The sequence below is a fragment of the Ailuropoda melanoleuca genome, chromosome 19 (genome assembly GCF_002007445.2).
Source record: "Ailuropoda melanoleuca isolate Jingjing chromosome 19, ASM200744v2, whole genome shotgun sequence".
NCBI classification, from domain to species: Eukaryota; Metazoa; Chordata; class Mammalia; order Carnivora; family Ursidae; genus Ailuropoda; species Ailuropoda melanoleuca.
In genome coordinates, this window is record NC_048236.1 from 30,274,649 (window position 1) to 30,284,676 (window position 10,028).

The 10,028-nt window shown below is 38.4% G+C and overlaps 1 non-coding gene across 1 annotated transcript; it reads left to right on the plus strand.

The window, feature by feature from the left end:
• The first annotated feature begins 3,682 nt into the window (after positions 1–3,682).
• Positions 3,683–3,789, plus strand: LOC117797185. Its single transcript, XR_004622103.1, has one exon. It is a non-coding gene; the product is annotated as a U6 spliceosomal RNA (small nuclear RNA).
• Positions 3,790–10,028: the final 6,239 nt, after the last annotated feature.

The following is a 10,028-nucleotide window of genomic DNA, read 5'->3' on the forward strand; positions in this document are numbered from 1 at the left end:
CATTGATAGGCTGTTGGTGTGGCCCAAAATTCTCAGACATTCAGAGATGATGTTTCAAGGGCTTAGAGATCACCTCCCAGAGGGACTAAGAGTAAAAGACTGACCTCTCTTTGGGTAAGGTTAAGTCTTTACTACACACTGAGGTGACACAGTTTTGCCTTTTTAAAAAATTCCCCCTCTCATTTCTGTGTCTTCTTTCTTTGCCAAAATCTTATAAGCTGCAAAACAATCTATGTCCCCAACACCCTCTTCTTAGCCACCGTCAATTCAGGCTAACCTAGTGACTGGGCTCTAAAAAATGAGAACAGAGTCAGTGTCATGTCTTCATTCTCAGCTTAACAAACTCCACAGAAGTCTCTGGGTCAATCTCATGATGCCAGGTCCCTGGAGAATGTTATTGGCAAGGATAGCTTCTCACTTGGAAAATCACAACAAATACAAGTCATTTCAGAGGACAAGGATTAAAAGTCTGATTTCCCTGGTGACATAGTGCCTGCCCCTCTCCACTAGAGACAGAGCATGTTGAAGACTTATTCTGGGCCACATAGTTTCAAACAATGCAGTTTCTAACAAAGATTAAATGACCCCACAGAAAGTGACTATGTGATTTAGGTAAAGCTGCTTCAAAGCCTTAGAATGGTTCCCTTTAAAGCTCTCTCAGGTGGCTTTTTGTTTTACTTGAGATTCCTTTCCTTGCCAGCCTGTTTCCTTCAGTGAAAACTTAGCCAAAGAAGCCTTCTCAGATAATGAGAAGAGGTTTTATTCCTGGAGATTTTTGCCATCTTGAGTCATAGCTCACATAATCATCTTTAGAGATTTTTATAAGGGTTGCCTATCTTAAAATTTTGAAAAAAATCTTTGGAAAAAACAGATTGGACCCAACTTTGGGCTTATGTCTACAAAGTGAGTTCTGTGGTAAAGGGCTTTATTTGAAAATAAAATATTTTCCGCAAGCACTTCTCTAACTAAATCATATAGCACAAAAATAAAAGGGCTTGAATTCACAAAAACAATCATTATTTGCAAAGGGAAACCTTTTCAAATGTGTCCATACCTACCCACATCTGCTTTTTGATCTTGAGGCCAAAAACTCTCTTGAATTAAGTGTTTTGCTTCCAGTGCACTTATCTCAGAATTGTGAAATGAAATAAATAGGGAAAGTAAACAGCATTATTTTAAAATAATGCAATTTGAATCTAATGTGGTCATGTGTGGTACTCTAACTTATTGTGTTGAACTGTAATTTGAAATACTTCATATCCTATATTTTAAAAACTAACCTAGAGTTTTCTCCTACGTCTTCAAAAGTGACTATTATATTTTCATATTGTCATTAACATTGATTATGCTACCATACTAGTGTTCTGCTTTATATATTTTAATTAAATGTTTTATATTTTGTACTTGTATCCTGAGCAATTTTAACATGAAGGGGACAATTTTATAAATGGGAAAAAAACATATCAAATGAATAGTGTGTTCCCTGCTGCATAAAACATTTAAAAGCCAGAATTCCTGCTTCAAAATGTTTCCAGGCAAAGTAAAATTATGAGGAAAATTAGATGCTCTTAAAATGTCAAGAGTAAGTTATTTTCTCTTATTTGGCTTGATTTTTGGTTTGTTTGATGTAGTCATGAAACCCTTTCTCCTTAAAGATGCGTCTGGTTTTGCTGAAGAGAAGGTATGAAGGTTTATTACATGGTCACTTATATTATTAAATAATTGAATATAATGCAAGTGTCTAAAAATAGGGGCATGGTTGCATGATTAAGGGACATAAACGCTGCATAATCTCTAAAAGTCAGGTCACAAAATGACATAGAAAAGTGTTTCCTATATGTTACGTGAAAAAAATCAATTATAATCAGTATACACAGAATAGTCCTTATTGGATTAAGAAAAAATATGTAGAATATGAATAAATAATATAGGTAAATATGCATGGAAAACACCGAAAGGCTATTTAGACCAGATTAGTAGTGGTTTTCTCTGCATGAACTAGACATAGTTTGAAAGATCATAAATCATTAAATCGTAGAGCGGAAGTGCCTTTGAGATCATTTAATTCAGTCACACATTAATTCACTAGATAACTCATTCCTTGGCTATTTAAAGACTGCTCCCCCTTCTTCATCAATTTTCTTTTCTTCAGTATAACATCCCTAGTTTTTTCAACCTTTCTTTGTGATTTCCTGACTCCTCCTGGTCTTGTGTTGCTGGCATCCCTTTTAAGATGGGTCATCCAGAGTACACCCATGTTCCAAGTGTGATCAGGCCAGCCGGCATCCAATGAACTTGTTTGCTCCTTCAGTGTCTCACCAGCAAAGGCCCTAGTTTGTACCAACATGAACTTTTTCAGAGAATTTCTACATGAGCAGCTATTAAAGGCCATCTTCTCCAATTTGAATTCATTCTATTAATTCCTTGAATCCAAAGCAAGATCTCTACAACTGTAACAATCTCTGATTCAGCTTCCAGCCTTTCTATTCATCCTTAATAAGCCATCTCTCATTTGTTTTACTCTATATCCAAGTTTATCAAACTCATTTCAAATCTTAAATCTGTCCAGCAATATATTACCTATATTTAGGGTTTGTTTTCCATTTTTTTTCCTTCCCCTATTGATAAGCAAGCCTTCTCTATCTTTACTATCTTTTCTATCTCTGAAAACCATCTCTGAGAGCAAGGACTAGAAATTGTCTTACTGTCTCAGGTGTCCCATATCTGCTTTTTCACAGAGGACTTTATGGTATGGCATTTCATTGGTCACCCCCTCCCACTCATTTACCCCAGCTCAGATAAGCAAGACAAGCACCCTCCTACAGGCATAGTCAGTGGCTGAGGAGGATTCAACCCTGCATTTTCTACACTGGAGTTTTAGTGCATTCCCACCATCAGGCTCAGTAAAAGAAATACAAAGGCAAAAAGTGGAAGCAAAAACTAAAGAGGGGGTTTTCCTGAAAGGAAGAAAATGTAGTAAAAGAATGACGTAGCTAGTATCAATTAGTGTTTATGTATCACTGACAAACTTAGAGTCTATAAAGAGAGTAATGGGTTGGAGCTCTTCTGTTTATCCCTGTAAGTGCCATCGATGTCTGGCTCATTTATTCTGAATGTGGCTTCCAGAAAAATCATGGAGAGGGGAGCCAAGCTCCTGGGAGAATTGGTCATCTGTGAATTTCAGAGACTCTCGTCATTATTATTATAACATTCTATCTTCCCCCCGTACCTACAAGGTGAGGAAGTTTAACTCAATTTGATCATGCTCAAGTCTTCCTCCATTCAATATTTTTGATACAAAGATAGATTGATGCACCATCAAGGGGCAGTTTACAATTTTTCCTTGTGATGCTGTTCAAGATAATCTGTGAAACACAGATTTGATATTGCCAGAGCTTCTTTCTTCCTCGGCAATTTTTTCATTTATCTCAAACTGACTTCTTGCTTTTTTTCTACACTCCTCAGGCACTGCTATAGCCCACTCAACATGCTCTCTGCCTGTGCATGTTCCCTGGTTTCCTGGGAAAATTGCTGCAACCCAGCCTTAGGGCTAGGGGATCTGGAAGCCTCTTTACCTAGACTCACATGCTACTCAACTGTGAATTCTGCTACTTACTGCCAAGTGACCCATTCAATCACTTAATTTCTTACAGCCTCAGTTTATTCGTATAAAATGATGGTGGTGCTTGCTTTGGCAGCACATATGCTGAAATCGGAACAATACAGAGAAGATTAGCATGGCCCCTGTGCAAGGATAACATGCAAATTCATGAAGACTTCCATATTTTTATAACAATTATAAATAAACCTGTTAAATTTTTCTGGATAATGCCAGCATTTGGATTTTTTTAAACAAGTAAATTTCTTATTGATGACAACAAAATAAAATAAAAATAAAATGATGTTGATGGTTCTCATGAAACTCTTGTGAGGATATGTGAAATCAAGAGCATAGAGTCTTAAATGCATTGTCGAGCTCATAGAAAACACACAGATGCTCACCAAAAAAACTTCACATTTCTCTATCATTTCTCTATATCTCCACTCTCTGGTCTCAGAGGAAGAAGAGTCTGTATTCTTTTTCTTAGGCTATCATAGCTTCTTTTGTATCTCTACTGGCTTAAAACAATAAAGAGGAATTACACGTTCTTGTAGCAAAGTCCAGAGGGAGGGCAGACTTCCGCAGCTCAGCAGTGCCATAAGGAACTGAATTCTGTGCTCTGTTCTCTGCCCTTGCTGATATCAAATTCACTTTGAGGTTAAGGCTCCTTGGGTTCACAAGATGGCTGCAGCAGTTCCAGGGCCACATGCTTCATTTTTCACATTCAAGCAGAGAACAAGAATTAGTTCTAGAACTTCACTCAGAAGAGCAGAGAAGCTTCATTTTCAAAAGTCTGTGGGGAAAAAAAATCCCTCTCATATCTCATTGGTCTAAATTGGATGAAATGCCTTCCCTAAACCCATAACTAAGGTAGGGTGATAAGTTCATGTTATTTTAAGCTTGAACCCCATAACTCTGTTTCTAGAAATAGGGTGGAGTTGAATGTCTCTCCAATGCACATAGAATTTGGAGTATCCAAGCAGCATTGTCCAATTGCACGATTCATATGGATTTCTATTCTGGAACTGTGTTCTGTGCCTTTCACATAAAATACGATAGGAATAGAGCTTCCTGGAGTTAGTCCTATCTGGTGGGCTTGGACTTGGAAAAGCATAGTTGAAATTAAGGGTAGTTACTGTAAGAAAGGGTTCTAGATATTGGTTAGATCATCACAAAGCCTACTTTACCATGTGCCTTCGAGTCAATCTCTTCCTCCTTCCTCCTTCCTATGGAAGTTTTCCCTGTTACTTTATCCTTTTTTTTAATTAGCAACAACTCCCTTTTTATTGGGTCACTTACTTATGCTCATTTTTCTTTATCCAAAATAATAAAAAATTAAATTAATTTAATTTTAAATTTAAAAATCAGAGCTTCCCCAAACCTGCTACTCTGCCAAGCTACCTTAGCTTCCCTACCACAGTTACTGAAAACACAGTCTATCTTCATTGCCTCAACTTGGTCAACTTGCTTCTGCCTTAACCACACTACCGAATCTACCCTCTGAGTCATTTTTCTATAAATGAATCCAAATGTCATTGATGGGCTCCAACTTCCCTGTTCATCACGTCCTTCCTCCCTGAAATTTTCTCCTCCTTTTCATCAATTTATTTGATCAAAATTTATCATGCACCTGCCACATGCCACACACTGGGATAAATGCTGAGAATACAAACATTAACAGAATTCAGTCCTTCCCCTCAAGGAGGCTAATAAAGGCTAGTGGGAAGACAGTCAGTGAATCAACAGCTGAAAGCCATAGTGGAGGCATGTGAGAGGAGTAAAGGAGTAAGCATCTAAATCTAGGAGTTTGTAGAGCTTCAAAAAGAGATAATTCTTGAACTGTTTTTAGGAAAAAGTAAGGAGTTTGTCATTTGGAAAATGTCTAAGGCACAGGCAACAGCATGGTGGCTTGGTATGGTTGGGGGATGGTGGATAATGTAGGGGAGGGGCAAGATATCAAGTTGTTCAAGAAGGCAGAAGCCAGGTCAAGGGCTTTGACAGTGTGACATGGATCATGGGTAGCCACAGAAAAATTGAGCCATAACTAAATCATTTCTGTGAAATGATGGAGGATGGACTTGCGAGGCAGGCGCCCAGAAGCTGGTGGACTGTTAAGAAGGGTACTAAAGAATTTGGATAAAGGTGTTGATGTTTCTAAACTACAATTATAATGGTTGGTGAAAAGAAGGTAGAATAAATTCAAAAGATAAAAAATCTACAGCATTAATGTGGGGTAGGAAGGATGGAACAATAAAGAATGGCAAACTAAATGGTAAGAAAAATTCAGTGATGTCAAATATAGCAGAGAGGTTAGTCAAGAAAAGGACATTCTGTATAACCCTGGTTTTCTTATTTGTATGACCAGTTCTCACTAGTGTTTGGGCTTTTAACTCTGCCCCTCAGCAGAGTTGCTTCCCAGGGATACAGCCAGAGCAGACGTCCCTATATTTTCCCTTCGCAGCACCATGTAATCTCATGGACTTCAACAATTGTAGCTATGTCATCAGCCCCAAATCTACATGTCTGAGTCTGACTTTCTTCTCAAATTCCAACACCAGCTTTCAGTTGCTTCCTCAGCAGCTCTACTTGGCTGTCCATGTACGCACCTCTAACTAGACTGAAATCATCATATTCTCTCCAGACTGATTACTTCTCTTTTTCCTAATCTGTTGATGCTGCTGCTGTCCTTGCAGGACAATTTGCTGTCACCTTTGTATACCTTCTAGGCTATTCACCCATTAAATATGGAGCACCTAAAATATATCTTGGACTCTTCCATGTAGATATAGTGGACGACCTAAACAAAGTTTTTGCCCTCATAGAGCTTTATTCTAGTGAAGGAATACATATTGTATTATGTCAGAAAAGTGTAATAATTTAAAGTAAAATAGGATAGAGAACATAAGAGTGACAGAGGGCATTCTACATTCAATCCGTTGTTAAGGCCTTTTACTTCACCTTTAATATCTCTGGCATTCATCCTTACCCCTCTGATCCCACACTGACCAAATTCTGCCTTCCATGCCCCCTCATTAAGCAAATGGCATTAATGTCTCTGTTTAACCCAATTGAAAGAATATGTAGAGAGCTGTTACCATGTGCTGGGCACTACACTTGATACAGATCCCAAAACAAACTAAAAAATTTGCAGTTCAGAAGGAGTGATGAGATAAGCACCCAAGCCACTTAAATACAAAACAAAATTGATAAATTCCACAAAGATATTATACCTAACTAGCCATGGAAATTCACAAGATGGTAGATCCCTTCTGAAGAGGACTCAGTTGAGTTAGTGGTATTCAAAATGCCACTTAAAGGATGGATTGGATGTTTATTAGGTTTGGAGAGGACAGTTAGGAAGGAAAATGCATTCCAAGCGGAAGACTCTGGATGAGTAAAGGGAAGAAGATGGGGAAGCACAAACATCCAGAAAATAGTGGGTAGTGCCATTTGCTGGGAGCTTAGGTTACTGGTAGACGAAGCTGAGGTTAGGAAGATAAACTGGGACCATTCTGTGAAGAGTCTTACAGGCTGGTCTGATCATTTATACTTAATTCATTAAATGATGAAAATCCATCAGCTTTTTTCTCTAATCTTTGTACATACATGGCTTCTTCATTTGTTAGTTTGTAAAATACCTGTGAGACTACTATCCGCTACTATCCTAGATTATTGTAGTTTAGTAAGATGTTATTATACAAAGCACACGTGCTGAAATGGTATCTTATGATATGAAAGCTAAGCAAACCCTGGTAGATGGTGGCATGAATGTATTTATATCCAAACAGTTATGTTCCTGAGCTTTGAAATATTTTAGGTTTTCCATTATTTTGAAATTAGATAAAAACTGCAGTGAGCCAACATATAAATTACTATTTCTGTTAACTTCAGAGAACAAAAAAAGGAGTTCTCTCCTAGGGACTTTATCAAAATTCTCTGGATTGGCCGAGTCTATGAAACATAAGAAACATGAAGAAGAAATTTTAGTGGAGTATCTCCAGACCTTAATGGTTGTCTGAATGAAAGTACATGGTTTCTTCTAAAAATATGTAAATAATTATGTTTCTATAATGGGACATTAATTTCCAAAGAGGTGCTAATTTGTCTTTCTAAAGAAAAGACTGAATTGTTTAATTTACAAATGGAAATTCCCACTTAAAGAATTTTCAAAAGCAAATAAACCAGTTGAAGTTTCCAAATATAGAGCTACGTGTGTTGTACTGATGACTTGTCCTAACAACCAGCGTTCTGGTTTAGTTTCTGAAATATTCTATACATCGACAATATATTTACAAAGTAGATTTGGTAATGAGTATGGTCCTAATATTCTAGATGAAAATCATATTGAAACCCAATATGATTTCAAAATTGGCCAACTTTACCAAGGAAACATGAAGAAAGGTTTCCATGGTTTCAGAGAATCAATAGTGCCCTCTAAAGGAAGTCCATGGGAGGTACATTCAATATCAAGGTTTAATTCAGCTTATGTTTTGCCAAAGTGTTACTTAATTGTAATTCACAAAATGGATTCAAGATTATAAAAAGAGTGCAGGCTGGCCCTCCTCATAAGTATCATGGGTAGCTTCCCACATAAGTTTTCGACTGGTAGAGCAAACAGATCATCCTTGAACCCCAGTTGTTTCTGCTTGTTGTGAACTATTGTCACCATCCTTGTGGAGAGTTTCTTGAAAGGCAATGGCTTCTGAATTGAGGGTTGAACATCCTGGATTCTGAGATGGGAAACTCAGAAAGGGATCCAGTTAGCTGTCTTGGGAAAATGTGCTACACTGAGGGAAAAATGTGTAGAATTGAGTGCTGAAGAGGCTTTGTCGGCTCTTTGCCCAGGGCCAACTATGAAAACCCGTATATTGGCAAAACAGCAGCATCAGCTGATTTAGAAGAGGAAGGCAGTATAGTTTGGCTGAAACACATGAAAGTTAAAAGAAAAAGATATGGAACACTTGTGGATTTTTATTTGTCAATCTGATTTGTGGTTTACTCTCACATTTCTTTTCTCTATCCATTTTGCATGATATATAGAGAATTATTCACAAATTGCTTGATAATGTTACAAGAAATACTGGTTATTATTATTGTATTATTATTATTACTATTAGGAGTGGGGTGACTCTTAAAGACCAATACCTGCCTTAGAGACACAAAAAGTCAGTAAGTACAGTTGAATGTTAATCCCAGATATAAGGTAATGCAGCAGAGTCATTGTCATAATGAGATAGTTGAGAATGAAGTTTAAAATATTTTGCTTTGTTACCAAAGCTACACATACAGAGCGCCATGAATGTTTTTAAGGCTCTTCTTTCAGAGTCAGGGCCAGCTTTGTCGGGCAAGAAAGATCACAGGTTAGGTTGGCACTTAGCACACACGCCTGTGGCATGCCTGCCAGCTGACTCTGCATATTCAAATACAATACTCCACCTGAGTCTCTCATCGACCTTGTGAGCTCAGCAGGGTGATTATGATAACAGAGCAAGAAAAAAACTTCATGGAACATGGGTAGGATTAGGTAGGAAAATTCATTTTCAAATATCCTTTTTTTCTACTGATCAGTTGGAATATTAAGACACTTGAAAAGATATTAGGTTATTAATGGAAATAAAAATCTGCTAAGATGGTACATCAGCCATAGCAAAGCTGTTCCCTACCTTTTGGGACAATCCAGGGGTGAACTGGCACGTTTCAGCCGAGACAGCTGTGGTGAGTACAGCAAGGTAATAACACTGCACCATCTGAATTCGATGTGACACGTTAGTCTGAAGAAAGCTGAGGACTGTGGCACAGAGAGTCATTCTTAGCGGGTTCCTCGAACTACCACCAAAGCTAAAGGCGCAGCAGGTGCGCAAGAGCTGCTGGAAGCAGTCGGCTCGTTACACCACAGCATCGACTCGCAGGCCTCCCACCATGCATTTTGAGCTTCACAGGCTAGAGTTAAAAGGGTTTAAATGTTCATTTAGATTTCTCTTCTGAATGGTTCTTGGGAAAAGACAGATCCAGGAAAGTAGAGATTCTTTTAAATCTCCAGGGCAGGAGGTTAACACACACACACACACACACACACACACACACACAAATCCCTCCTCCTCTGACTTACTCTGATTAGCCGAGAAGCTATTTCAAAGAAGGCGCCGGAGACGTACTTCTCAGCGTTTATCAGCACCACAGCATGGCCTCAACTGGCTGGGCATGAATCGCAGCGCTCTGGGGTGTGACTGCCCTGTCTCAGCATGCAGTGGGACTCGTTCTGTGTTTCAGAATTCTCTTCTGGAACCAAGGCTCCTCACAGGAGCTTCTGGATGGTTAAGTGAGAAAGTTTTCAGCCTGGGCAACACAGATACAGCCTGGGTACAAAGGAAGGTCAGGGCATTTACTTTCAGTGCCTTGGCAGCTGAACAGAAATGGTGGTTTTATG